Below are 13,182 nucleotides of genomic sequence, written 5' to 3' on the forward strand. Positions count from 1 at the left end.
ATTGTTTTGGCAATTCTAGGTCTTTTCTGGTTCCAGATAAACATCTGTAGCACTTGTTCTATTCTCCTAAAAAATGTGGTTGGGATCTAGATGGGGATTGCATTACATTTGTATAAGGCTCTGGATAATATATTAATTTTAATGATGTTATTTCTTGCAACCCATGAGTATGGAATATCTTTCCACTTCTTTGTGTCTTTTTCAATTTCCTTGAGTAGTGACTCATAATTTTTTGTACACAAGTCTTTCACTTTTTTGGTTAGGTTTATTCCTAGATATTTTATTGTTTTCCTTGCTTTTGTAAAAGGAATTAATTTCTGGATTTCATATTCTTCTAACTTAGTGTTTTCATAGAGGAATGGCACTGAATTTTGTATTTTAATTTTGTAGCCTAACACAGTACTGTATTGCCTGATGATTTCCAAAAGCTTTCGCTGAATTCTTTAGCTTTTTCTATGTATACTATCATGTCATCTGCAAATAGGGAGAGTTTGACTTCTTCTTTTCTAATCTGTATCCCTTTAATTCCTTGTTCTTGCCTGATTGCTATGGCAAGAATTTCCAACACTATGGTGAATAGTAATGGTGATAGTGGGGATCCCTTTCTAGTACCTGATCTGAGGGAAATGCTTCCAGTTTTTCACCACTGAGTATGATGTTGGTTGTACTTTTGCTATATGTAGATTCCACTATCTTTTGCAGTGTTTTGATTATAAAGGAATGTTGTATTTTGTCAAAGGCTTTCTCTGCATCTATTGATATGACCATCTAGTTTTTGGTCTTGCTTTTGTTGATGTGATGGATCATGTTGATTGAGTTACATATATTAAACTGACCTTTCATGCTTGGGATAAACCCCACTTGGTCATGATGAACAACAAAAATCTTTTTAATATACTGCTGTATCCCTTTAACTAGATTTTAGTTCAATATTTCAGCATCTATGTTCATCAGAGATAGTGGTCTGTAGTTTTCTTTTTTGGTTGCGTCCCTGTCTGCTTTAGGTATCAAAGTGATGCTGGCTTCATAGAAGCTGGAAGGGAGTACTGCAGTGTCTTCAATCTTCTGGAGGACTTTTAAAAGTAGAGGTATTAGTTTTTCTTTGAAGGTTTTGTAGAATTCATTTGTAAAACCATCTGTTCCAGGACTTTTATTTTTGGGAATATTTTTAATAACTGTTTCAATTTCATTAGCTGTGATGGGCCTGTTCATGTTATTGAGTTCCTCTTTACTTAGTTTTAGAAGTTCTTAGGTTTCTAGGAAGTCATCCATTTCTTCCAGGTTCTCTATCTTGGTGGCATATAGTTGTTCATAGAAGCTTCACATAATATGTTGCATTTCTGTGGTGTCTGTTGTGATATCTCCTCTTTCATTTATGATCTGATTTATTTGGGTCTTCTCCCTTTTTTGTTTTGTGAGTCTGGCTAAAGTTTTGTTGATTTTGTTCACTCTTTCAAAGAACCAACATTTACTTTCGTTGATCTTTTGTATGGTTTTCTTATTTTCAATGTTATTTATTTTTGCCCCAACTTTAGTGATTTCTGTTCTTCTGGTTGCTTTAGAGTTACTTTGTTCTTCTTCTTTTAAGTCTTTAAGATGCGTAATCAGGCTGGTTTTTTTGTGCTTTTTCTTGTTTCCTAATATGTGCTTGTGTAGCTATGAACTTCTCTCTCAGTACTGCCTTAGCTATGTCCCAAATATTTTGATAACTTGTATCTTCACTTTCATTGGACACTAGAAACATTTTGATTTCTTCCTTTATTTCCTCTTTGACCCAGTAGTTGTTAAGTAGTGTACTGTTGATCTTCCACATTTTGGGACTCTTATTAATCTCTTGTTAATTGTTAGGTGTTAGTTTAATTCCACTGTGGTCTGAGAAGATGCTTAGGATGATTTCAATGCTCTTGATTTTTCTGATTCTTTCTTTGTGGCCTAACATATGGTCTATCCTTGAGAATGACCCATGTGGACTTGACTAAAATGTGTATTCCAGTTTCTTGGGATGAATAAATCTGAAAATGTCCAATAGTTTTAGTTTATCTGTCTCCTCATTTAGCTCCCTCATGTCTTTACTGATTTTCTGCCTAGATGATCTGTCAAACTGAGAGTGTGGGGTGTTGAAGTCTCCTACTATTAGTGTGTTGCTGTTACTATATTTCTGTAGCTCTTTCAGTAGATGTATGATGTATTTAGATGCCTTCTCCTTGGGTGCATAGATGTTAATAATTGTTAAGTTCTCTTGATTGACTGATCCTCTGAGCATTAAGTAGTGTCCATCCCTATCTTTTAAAAATTTTATTTATTTTAAATTCTGTAATGTCATATATGTGAATAGCTGTTTCTGCCATTTTTTGTGGACCATTGGCCTGTATGATAGTTTTCTATCTTTTCACTTTAAGTCTGTATTTGTTTTGCTGAGTTACATGGCTTTCCTGTAGAAAGCATATTGTTGTGTTATGTCATCTGATCCATCTTCCTACTCTATGCCTTTTAATAGGTGAATTCAGGCCATTGACATTTGTTGATATCAGAGATTGAAGATATTTAAATGCCATTCTTGGAGAGTTTTAGAGTGTTCTCATATATGGCATATTTATGGTAGTCTGTTTATAGGAGACCTTTCAGAACTTCTTTTAGGGAAGGCTTGGTGATAGTTGATTCTTTTAGCTGTTGCTTGTCTGAGAAGATTTTTTTATGTCTCTATCTCGTCTGAATGACAGTCTAGCAAGATACAGTAGTCTTGGTTGAAAGTCTTTATCATTGAGCACTTGATAGATATCTTGCCATTCTCTTCTGGCCTGTAGTGTTTGTGTGGAGAAGTCTGCTGCTAATCTTATGGGTTTTTCTCTGTAGGTAACTCTTTGTTTTTTTCTTGCAGCCTTCAGGATCCTTTCTTCAGCCTTATTTATTTCCATTTTAAATATGATGTGTCTTGGTGTCTTTAAATCTGGGTTAATTTTGTTTGGGACCCTCTGTGCTTCTTGAACCTTTATGTCTTTGATGTTGTATAGACCAGAGAAGTTTTCAGCTATTATGTCTTGAAGAATGCTTTCTTCACCTCCCTCTCTTTCTTCCTCTAGTAAACAAATAATGCATATGTTATTTCTTTTGAAGTCATCCCATAGTTCTCTACTGTTGTTTTTAGTATCCCTTAATTTCTCAAAAAGCTATTTCTTTTTGAGATTTATTACTTCTTTTTTAGTTGTTCTAATTTGTCCTCAACCTTGCTAATTCTGTCTTCAGCCTCATTTATTCTATTTTCTCTCCTCTCTACTGTTTTCTGAAGTTCCTCTATTTTGTTACCCTGTTCTGATACTGTTTTATCTTGTTCATCTAGTTGTGTTCTTAACTCATCTGTTTCAGCTTACAGCTCTCAAATAATCTTGAGATAATTAGTGCTTTCTTCCAGAGTCTCATTTGTTGTTTCTGCATTTCTGATAACAATTTTTTTCAAACTCTTTACTCACTCCTGTGATTTTTCCCTTATCTAGTGTTTGTATGTTGACCTCATTATTTTGTGTTTCAACCTTTGGGGGGATTTTAGCTGGACTCTTGTCCTGGTTCATTTCTCCAGTATTTCTTTGTATTGGTTTAACCATTTTATATAGTATGTTATGAGGTCCCTCTCTTAGTACTTTTCAAATTACTGATCAATCTTGCCTGGATTTACTGTGTCTAAGTAAAGTAATTAAAATCTTCACAGTTGTAGAAATTGACAGTTGTTTCAATACTATTTTAATCCCTGAGTTGGAGCTCAGTGGCTTAAAATCCTCTTTTGTTCTTTTTCTTCCCTTTAGGCCTGAGGGCTTTTGAACTATAAGTAGGCTTCTTAGCTTAATCTCTGACTCCTGACCAAGAGAAAAAGCTGGGTAGGGCATCTTTGGTGAATCTTAGGTGAGTCCTCTCCTCTCTTCAGTGGTCCCCTTGTTGGTGAAACAACTGGAGGTGGTGTCTCTACTGGTAAATTGCAGGACTGTTACCAGCCACTTAATCTCTCCCTAGGCTCCTCTGTTTCTGAGAGCCACATGTGTTTGCACTCACTGGTGATTTGGTGGGTTCCTGAAGTCATTCTAGTCTTGTCTTTTTTGTGGTCCCAGGTGGTCTCCTGTGATATTCCTAGTTGACCTGGGAGAGGAGAGGAGAGTAACACAACTGCTGCTGCTCCGTAACCCCACCTCTGGAAGTACAATTTTTATTTATAACCTTACAAGCCTTCTCTGTAGCTTGAAGACTAAGCTCTATATCCCTCCCCTTAATTTTCTTTTATCTTTGTTTCAAAGATACTGCACATGTCTAATTTTCCTTCTCCATCGTTGGATGCTTTTCTTCTTTTTAGATTCCTTTTCTTTAATTACCACTTATCTGGGCATACTCAGTATTACTACCAGTTTCAACCATCACTACTATACTTTTATGTATGACTCCCAATCTGTGTTTTCAACTCAGATCTTGTGGAAATTGTGCTTCAAATACAGATATCCATATGCATGAATCACTCAAAAGGTACATCTTATTTTCCTACTTCATCCTCTCACCAAAACATAAACCTCCTCTTATAGTCTTTATCTTAATCTAAAGGACCATCACTTACCCACTTGCTCAGACCTGATGTGCTGGCAAATTCACTTCCATCTCACCCACATAAAGTAAGTAAGTCATGAAAATTTCTAGCTATCGGTACTTTAGATCCTATTTTTTATCTGATTTTTTGGGATCCATTTCCAATTATTGTATCTGCCTTGGGTTTCTCCTTTCTTTAATCTATCCTCTCATGCAGAGTTATTTCTCTAAAATAATCCTACCAGACTACAGAACTGCTCTACTTATTCCCAATAATAACTCCCAGTTAGCTATAGAAAAAAGTTCAAATGTCTCAGCATCAAGCAGTTTACTTACCCACCTCTTCAATGAGATTACTAATTCACTACTTTTTTCAGAGGTTTATGTATTAATTATCTCTATGCTTTTACATGCTGTCAATTAATTTTACACAAAAAAATATCTTTTTTTTAGTGATAAAAATTCTCAATCTTTCCAAGTACCAGGTAAAAATAAGCTTTCTGCTGTGAATCATGACCATACTCTTATGGTCACCACTTCCTATTTTACTATGTCTTGTATAGGCAGGTCCTTGTGAATCACTTATCATATTACTAATGGTGGATGGTGCGTATTTGCTTCCTTCTTTCTATTATTACCTGGAAAATTCCTTTTTTTTTTGCCACTATAGGTGCCTCACCATTCTTGACTGACATTTTCAGATAGAGAGACAGAGACAAAGAAATAAGGATAAGCTAACATTGGTTTCCCCCAGTGTGCTAAGGACTAGGCTCAAACCTGGGTTGTTCCAACAACAAAGCAGGTTCAGAATCTAGGAGAGCTGTTTTTCAGATCCTACTAGCAAATTTCTTAAAGAAAGAAACCAAGTTTTATTTATCGTAGTCTCTCCAGTCTCTCCCCTTACCACTTAATAACATTTTCACCATATGAGCAACTTTACTTTGTATCTTTATGTCTCAAACAAGGAAAGAAATGCAGAAGCTACAGTGAATTATTTCTAGTGCATTTATGCTTTTTATTGGGATAAGTATTTTTTCATCTATATTCTCAAATCATAATTTCAATATTCAACTCTAAATAAATGCACCAACATTAAGCTAACTGAATCACAGAATAAACTTTTCTTTCTTCTCACCTAAATCTTTGAAACAATTTCTTTTTTTTCAAAGTCAGCACTCTAGTTCTATAGAAAAGTACTATCATCACAGCTCTGTAATTTACATAACATTCACCACTGTTGGACAAATGCTTTTGAAATACATGTAGATGCATCAGGAAAGTTTTTGTTTACAGCTCTAATTAAACCCAATAATGACTCAAAAATAAGAACTGACCTGTGTTATATAGTAAGAAATGTTGGCATTTATTTATTTCATAGACTGAATCTTTAAAATGTTGGATATTTCACTTTCTTTGTATCTTCAAGAATTTCTTCCTATACCCTTTCACCCCCAAATGGATTGTCTCTGTTGGAAAAAAAAAATGCTGTAGCATCAGGTAATATCGGTACTTCTCAAGAAAGTATGATAGAAAAAACAATAGCATTTATATCGGTCCCTTTTATAAGAAACAATAGCTTTAGGTATTTGAAAGTTCACTCTGCTTCCTAAACATCTACATATCAACCATATTCAGATATGGAAATTTTTCTGCTATTATTTCTTTTAATATAGCATATGCTCTTCTTTCTCTCCTCTTTTTTGGAGACAAATAAAGGGGGTATAATTCTATATGGTTCCCACCACTGGAGTTCTGTGTCCCCAACCACCCTATTTAAAAATTCCGTAGTTCTGTGAGTTGGGCTGTAGCTCAGCAGGTTAAGCACAGGTGGCACAAAACACAAGGATGGCATAAGGATCCCGGTTCAAGCCCCCGGCTCCCCACCTGCAGGGGAGTCATTTCACAAGCGGTGAAGCAGGTCTGCAGGTGTCTATCTTTCTCTCCCCCTCTGTCTCCCCCTCCTCTCTCCATTTCTCTATGTCCTGTCCAACAACAACAACATCAGTAACTACAACAATAAAGACAACAAGGGGCAACAAAAAGGAATAAATAAATAAATATTTTAAAAAATCAGTAGTTCTCCCAAGGTCACTGATGTGGGCTGATTCTATAACTATTAGATCTATGTATATATATTCCCCCACTTTTTTTCAAAGCTCCTCCCTTCACTTCCTTTCTAAGTCTACTTCTACCTAAGACTACTTCCAGATGTCTTTCCTTTTTTTCTCTTCTCTCTCTCAGATAATATAAACAGTCCCTGGCTTCCTCTGATATTTTCCAGATTCACTTTCCTTTCATTAATGGTATAAAAACAAGATTCCTGGTGACAAACTCTTTGGAGACCCAAATAATTCTGATATTTGCTTTTCTAATGATATCTCCAATCTCTAGAAGAGTTGCTTCATTTTTTCCTAAACCTTTTCCTTGGACCCTAACCACAGATATTTATTTATGCATCATTAATCAGAACTAGATGGAATGATCATACCTGTGTAGTAGAGATATTAGAAATGCTAGTATCCAGCTTTCTTAATGAAAGAAATTTAATAGAGAAGAGATAGAAAATAAACTCCTTTCTGTCTTGGGTTCAAGTTCAAGTGTGACTGACTGAAATTTCCTTTAAATTTTAAACTTATGATTTAACATTGTTTTACAAAATGTCGGATTTAAATAGTGTCTTCACATCCACACATAGTACTTGTAAGTCCTCTTCCCACCAAAATTCTGTGCCCCATTACATCCCTGTACTTAGGTCTTATAAAATCTAAGAGACAATCTATTTTTAACATTTTTATTTATTATTGGATAGAAACAGAGAGAAATTGTGAGGGGAGGGGGAGATAGGGAGAGAAAAATAAAGACACCTGTAGCCCTGCTTTGCCACTTGTGAAGCTCTCTCCCTCCAGGTGGGCACTAGAGGCTTGAACTTGGGTTCTTGCACACTATAATGTGAGCACTTAACCATATGGGCCACACCCCTGGCCCATCTCCACACAAACACTAAAGGCCAGAAGAGAATGGCAAGATATATACCCAACTCTCAATGAGAAAGACTTTCAACTAAGACTACTGTATCCTGCTAGACTATCATTCAGACTAGATGGAGGCATAAAAACCTTCTTAGAGAAGCAACAGTTGAATTAATTAACTATCACCAAGCCTGTCCTGCAAGAAGTTCTGAAAGGTCTCTTATAAACAATCACAGCATCATAAACATCTCATATATATGAACACTCTAAAATTTTAGAATAGTAGCATTAAAATATCTTCATTCTATAATATCAATAAATTTCAGCGGCCTGAATTCACCTATTAAAAGGCACAGAGTAGGAAGATGGATCAGAAAACACAACCCAAGCATATATTGTCTGCAGGAATCCGATCTAACTCAACAAGACAAACACAGACTCAAAGTAAAAGGATGGAAAACTACCATACAAGCCAATGGACAATAGAAAAGGGCAGGAACAACTATTTGCATATCTGATACAGTAGACCTTAAAATGAGTAAAATTTTAAAAGATAGGGATGGACATTACTTAATGCTCAGAGGGTCAGTCAATAGAGAGGACTTAACAATTATTAACATCTATGCACCCAATGAGAGGTCATCTAAATACATCAAACATCTAGCAAAAGGGCTACAGCTATATGTTAACAGCAACACAGTAGTAGTAGGGGATTTCAAGACCGCTTGGGTGTTAGACCAGACACTATCAAATTCTTAGAGGAAAGTATTGGCAGAATGCTTTTCCGTCAAAATTTTAAAAGCTCCTTCAATTAAATGAATCCAACTACCAAAAAGAAAAAGAAAAAGAAAAGGAAAAAAGTTGAATAATAAACACAAAGCAGAATTTGGACGAGTCTGGGATGGGAGTGAGGGTTCAGGTTCTGGAACATGATGGCAGAGAACAACCTAGAGGAGCGCTAAATTATTATGTGGGAAAACTGAGAAATGTGAATAGGGGTAGATGGCATAAAGGTTAAAGAAACTCTTATTCCTGAGTTTCCAAAGTCTCAGACTAATGGTGAATTCACCTTATTTTACTCCATCTTGGATGGAGCTTGAAGACATGTTAAGTGAGATAAATCAGAAAAAAAAAGGATGAATATGAGATTATCTCATTCATAGGCAGAAGCTGGAAAACAGGATCAGAAGGGAAAACTTTAAGCAGAACTTGGACTAGAGTTGGTGTATTGCACCACAGTAAAGGACTCTGGGGTTGGGGGAGGGTTCAAGTCTTAGAACATGATGGCAGAGGAGGACCTAGTGGGGGTTGTATTGTTGTGTGGAAATAATTATGCATCTACGAACTATTGTAAGCCATTAATCTGTAACTAATCCAGTAAACTATTAATCTCCCAATAAAGAAATTTAAAAGAGAGAAAATCTCCTAGTCTCTTCCCATCTTCTCTTTTCTTCTTTCCTCTCCTTCTTTTCTTTCCCTCTTTCTTCCTTTCTTTCATGTACATTTCCATTATTCACCTATATTCTGTATATGAGTGAAATCATCTCATAGCTGTACTTCAACTCTTATTTCATTCACACAGTGTAGTTACTCTGTCACTTTCATAAATAATTTTTAAAAGTAATCATTTTATTGAAATTCTCTGGATACTGTAGGCACTGTTTATGCTGACTTCCCAGTCAGCATTTTGAGTAATCTTTTTCACTGATAAAGGTATTGGTATTTTTGTAGACCAGAACTTAATCATTCCTACTCTTCTTCCTTACCTTTTCAAGCTCACTTACATTACTTGTCTTTGCCAGTACTAATAAATAACTCGACATTTTATATAACTTGAAAATTTTAATGGTGTTCTATTCACACTCATTTTTATATTCTGGATAGTTTGCTAATTAAAACCAAATCATAATATGTAATATTCATCCTAATGAAAACATTTCTCGCCAATTGTTCAGTTTAAAATTTCTTTATATCTCTAATATTCAGATAAACCTTTTTTAAAAACAAAGTAAAACCAAACAAACAAACAAACAACCAAAAAACCAGATAAATATTCCGATAAACCTTTTTTTTTAACAAAGTAAAACCAACCAACCAAACAAACAACCCCCCCCCCAAAAAAAAAACAGAACCAAAAGAAGTTTCCAGCATCACCTGGTAACTGATACTGAGAAGATAGAAATGACAATTTACTGATTGAGGCAACACAAGGAACCCTGGTTGCTGACACCTAGCTTGATGTTTCTTCCACTAAGTTATCTTTTAAGTAAGAGCATGTTTTATAGGAAAAACATGTTAGATATTAGAAACATGGGGCTAATGGAACAGGAGCCAAGGGGATGGAGAAAGAAGTTTGTCTTAGAAGGGTAAGAACAAAGCCCCAGTTGGACATAGTGAAGCAAACTCAGACACGGTTCAAGCAATCTTGGGCATGAGGTTCAATATGATAGGACAGGCCAGAGCAGTGTGTAAGCCCTTGGGAGCCAAGCAGGTGGAAGTCCTGATTCTGAGAGATGTGCCCATATGCTCTAGAATCTCTGCCAGAAGGCTGAATTTGGGCAAAGTTCCAGCTCCTGGAGTGGAGAGCTGACAGGTGCCAGGTGGATTCTAGATCCTAGTAAGATGCAATACAGTTCAAGGTGGGGCTCTGGCCACAGGGAGCCAATGGTTGTTTTTGGTGACCAGTTGCAAATGAAGGAAAAAGAAGTCAGGCAGAAGTAAGATAATATGACCAGGATCAATATCATGGCAGTACTATGGTATAGGCAATGAAGATACTCAATGCTGGCCTTGGATTTCCCACACTTGGTTCTAAAGATCAGCAAAGTGTATTTGTAAGGGATGAAGAAAACCAAAGATCCACAGTTAAATTTTCAGACTTCTGTGGTCCAGGAGGTGGCACAGTGACTAAAGCATTGGACTCTCTAGCAGGAGGTCCCAAGTTCAATCCCTGGCAGCACATGTACCAGAGTGATGTCTGGTTCTTTCTCTCTCTCCTCCTATCTTTTCATAATATGTATATATATATATATATATATATATATTTTTTTTTTTTTTTTCTTTTCAGACTTCAGTTCAAGAGTTGGGATTTAATTCAAGGTTTTATTAGTCTCCATCTTCATTAGTTTAGATTGGGAGACAGGACCAAATCTATAGATTTACAGCACTGAGGAATATAGTCAAGAGATCAGAGCACCACACACCACAGTTGCTAGAATATAATTTACAAAAGTTATATTGGGATATAGAAGAGAAGAAGACATGTCAAAGATCAACAAATAATAATAATTTTATATGAAAAGTTTATCTTGCAGCTTTTCAAAAATGCAGTTCAGTAGTAGGTGGTGTTCATGAATTAATTATCTACAATATGTTTATAGATTTGTATGTCTTAATATAGTTGTGTTGTTGGTTGGTGTTAATTTTAGATCTGTAGCAGCGACTTAGTTCTCTGAGGCTTTGGAAAAATGGAGACAACATGGAAAGAACTATAAGAACTGTGTATAGATTACAAGGATATATCAATTAGAAATGGGGAGAATGCATGGTGATCACGTTTCTACACAATCAGTACAACTGGGTCATTAGGTGACCAAGATTACCAGACCATGAAACACTGGCACAATCATTTCATCCATCTTAATAGCCAAATTCAACCAACTGAACAGTGATATGATCAATTGCTCAGTAAATATCCATTATGATGGCAGAAACCAAAACAAAAAAAATGGCATTATTTTGACTAATTCAGAAAAGACACACAGGCAAGATTACCAAATATACTGATTTCAAGTTTTATGTCTTTTTGTAATGCAGATACATTTCCTCTATCCTGGTTACTTGGGAATACTCAAGCCTCCAAGTATTTATCTCTGACTTACTCCTTGCAGTTAGTTTCTGTCTAATTTACTCACCTAAATTCATCTTCTTAGTCATAATTTTTTAAAAATATTTTATTTATTTTCCTTTTTGTTGCCTTTGTTTTTTTATCATTGTTGTGGTTATTATTATTGTTGTTATTGATGTCATTGTTGCCGGATAGGACAGAGAGAAGTGGAGAGGGAAGGGAAGACAGAGAGGAGGAGAGAAAGATAGACAACTGCAGACCTGTCTCACAGCTTGTGAAGTGACCCCCCTGCAGGTGGGGAGCTGAGAGCTCAAACTGGAATACTTATGCCAGTCCTGGAGTTTTACACTGTGTGTGCTTAACCCATTGTGCTACAGCCTGACCCTCCCCCCCATAGCTTTTTATTTTTTCTTAAAGCAACACGTGTTTCACTTTTTTTTGTCAGTTTATATTCCTATTTATTTGTTATGTGTTTTTAGAAAATATATTTTATTCCATACTTCAGTTTTTTTTTTTTCTGCTACCTGGATGTGAGCTTTTTATTTTTTCTTTGAAATAATTAATTCAGACAAAGTGTTGGTCTAAATTATATACACACACATATTTTTTAATTGCCATCAGAGTTACTACTGGGGCTTGTTGCCTATACCACAAATCTACAACTCCTGGTAGTTTATTTGCTTGTTTGTTTGCTTATAGAGACAGAAAGAAATGGAGAGGGAAGATAGTTAAAGGAGAGAGAGATAGTGCTCATGAAGCTGACCCTCTGCTGGTGAAAAGAGGGGGCTTGAACCTGGGTCCTTGCACATGGTAATGTATGTGCTTAGTAGATCAGCCACTGCCTAACCCTAAAGTACATTTTATATATGGCAAAAATATAATAGCTGTGTATATTTAAACATTTACCAAAATATATATTTATATATCTATCTCTGCTGATGTAATATTAAATTAACTATAATCTATACTCAAATATTTAGATAATCTATTTAGACATGTCATATTCATACGTAATGAATGAATTAATTTATTTTCCCCATGGAGTTTGACTTAATTATATATGCATCTTTAATTTCCATACTTTTCTAAAGTGATGGCATTCTTTTAGGTTTTACCATTACTTTGTGCTCCATAGCTTTTCTAGGCTAGATTTACATCAATTAAATATCTTGTAATGTACTAGCTGATTTTTTTGTGTGCATTTGGAGGTAATTTCCCACTTTAATAAAGTTATTATAATTTACTAAATGTTTTTGGTACATGTTGGCAGAGAAGACAATTTGGTAAAACTTTTTTATTTCCTTAAAAATTTGACTTAATGGCAAGTTTTATGTTAAAAAGCAAGTTTCTAAAATAAAAAAAAGATCAGAATCATCTCTGTATTCCAGAAAATAGCTTTACAAAAGTTATATAGTCATCAAGCATTGATCTATTTGTGTGTGTGTGTGCATGTGTATATTAAGCGTCTGAATGTATATATACAATGCATATGGATACAAGCCATTTTTCCCCTCTGGGAAGTTAGTTAAATGGCAATAGTGAGGGACTCCCTGCAATAACTGGATTATAGATACTGTGATCCTGTGCCTCAGGCTATGCTACAAGAACAGATGGTAGTCGAGGTCAAGTAAGGTCAGGTCCAACCAATTGGAGGAAGGATTGATTATAAGGATTAATGGTGGGCAGGTGAGGGTGAAATAGGGGTCAAGGTAGGCAGCAGTTAGCGGGGGTATTTGAAATCAGAGACAAAGTTCCAGACAAGTCAGTCAGCCAGTAGATTGGCTCTGTGTATATAAATAATAGTGT

Source organism: Erinaceus europaeus, chromosome 9, assembly GCF_950295315.1.
Source record: "Erinaceus europaeus chromosome 9, mEriEur2.1, whole genome shotgun sequence".
NCBI classification, from domain to species: Eukaryota; Metazoa; Chordata; class Mammalia; order Eulipotyphla; family Erinaceidae; genus Erinaceus; species Erinaceus europaeus.